A 2,291-nucleotide genomic window follows, 5' to 3' on the forward strand; every position below is an offset into this window, starting at 1 on the left:
GTAAAGTTTGCCGTAAATTACAGTTAATTATTATTTTTTTTTAATGTCACGGTAATTCTTAACAAAATTTTTTAGTTTGATTCCTTCTTCTTTCTAGAGTTTTCCGATATACTTTGACTCTCTTTGAATAATGATTATTTTGAATTATCCTTTACCTTTTTATACTGTATTTATTACATATTCACTTGATATTCTCTTCTATTTTCCTTTTTCTCTCTTCGTAGCATTATTACCCGGTTCATCTGTTTCCAAGTTTTTGTATCCTAAGTAGTGAACAGGTTCTTTAAGTCTTCTAGCAACGGCAAGAAAATAATCAGAAATTGATAAACGTGATACATCTGATATTGTTACGAAAGTAATGTTTACAGTAATGATAAGAAAAACAATAAAATTATGGTGTTTTTATCTGAACTGTAAGCAACATTTTATCAATTTCTTCCAGAAAGGATACTGAAAGAAGTTCATTTTACGCACATTATCTGAAATTCCTCATTCTATTGAGTCCAGTTGTTGGACCACACTTATTTCTAGTTTGTTCTGAAAATATTAGATTATTTGAGTTATTGTTTTCTACTTTAGGATAAAACTACCTTATTGGTAAGACCGACATCTCCCTTATATAATAAAAAGCATATGTCTGGATGTACACATATATATCATCTATTCCCTAGTTTGCAATTTGGTTTTCGGAAAGGCCTTGGAGCATGTGATGCCCTTCTTACAATCTCCAATGCAGTACAGAAATCCCTTGATTGTGGTCGGGAAGTTCGTATGATTGGCCTTGATTTTAGTGCTGCCTTTGACCGTGTTAATCATGAGGCCCTTGTTTTCAAACTGAAACAGTTGGGAGTGGGTGGGTCGTTTCTTAGCATTATTATTGATTTTTTAAGTAGTAGATCTCAAAGAGTTGTTGTTGATGGGCACCATAGTGAGTATAGGAATGTGATATCCGGTGTTCCACAGGGTAGTGTTCTTGGCCCATTACTTTTCATACTATATACACATGACATGTGGTTTGGCCTAGAAAATAAACTTGTTGCATATGCAGATGATGCTACTCTCTTTGCATCAATTCCATCCCCTGAATGTAGATCTGGGGTTGGTGAATCCCTTAATAGAGATTTAGCTAAAATTAGTGCATGGTGCAAATTATGGGGTATGAAGTTGAATCCTAACAAAACTCAAAGTATGATTGTAAGTAGGTCAAGGACGGTGGCTCCTCAACATCCGGATCTCAGTATTGATAATGTTTCTTTAAATTTGTATGACTCTTTCAAAATTTTAGGCGTGATTCTTGACAGCAAATTTACTTTTGAGAAACATATAAGGTCTGTGTCTTCTTCAATTGCACAAAAAATTGGCGTATTGAGAAAGTCTTTTAAGGTATTCGGTGATCAATCTATTCTGAAGAAGTGTTTTAATTCTTTTATTCTACCTTGTTTTGAGTATTGTTCTCCTGTCTGGTCTTCAGCTGCTGATTCTCATCTTAATTTGTTGGACAGAAACTTGCGGTCTATTAAATTTCTTATTCCTGATCTAGATATTAATCTCTGGCACCGTCGATCAATTAGTTCATTATGCATGTTGCATAAGATTTTTCGTAACTCTGACCATCCTTTACATTCAGATCTCCCTGGACAATTCTATCCTGTTCGTAATACTAGGCAGGCAGTTAATTCTAATAGCCAGGCCTTCTCCATCATAAGACTCAATACTACGCAGTACTCAAGAAGTTTTATTCCAGCTGTTACCAAGTTGTGGAATGATCTTCCTAATCGGGTTGTTGAATCAGTAGAACTTCAAAAGTTCAAAGTTGGAGCAAATGCTTTTTTGTTGACCAGACGGACATGAGTCTTTTTATAGTTTATATATGACATTTTTGTTGTTGACGTTGTTAATAGTTTATATATGATATATCTCTTTTAACATTACTTTTTTTAGAATGATTTATTGTTAATTTGTTCTCTTCAGTTATTTATTTCCTTATTTCCTTTCCTCACTGGGCTATTTTTCCCTATTGGAGCCCCTGGGCTTATAGCATCTTGCTTTTCCAATTAGGGTTGTAGCTTGGATAGTAATAATAATATATATATATATATATATATATATATATATATATATATATATATATATATATATGAATATATATGTATATATATAAATATATATATATATATATATATATATATATATATATATATATATATATATATATATATATCACCATCATTATCATCAGTTACTAGTCCACTGCAGAACAAAGGCCTCAGACATGTCCCTCCACTTGTGTC

This window comes from Palaemon carinicauda, chromosome 14, assembly GCF_036898095.1.
Source record: "Palaemon carinicauda isolate YSFRI2023 chromosome 14, ASM3689809v2, whole genome shotgun sequence".
Classification (NCBI taxonomy): Eukaryota; Metazoa; Arthropoda; class Malacostraca; order Decapoda; family Palaemonidae; genus Palaemon; species Palaemon carinicauda.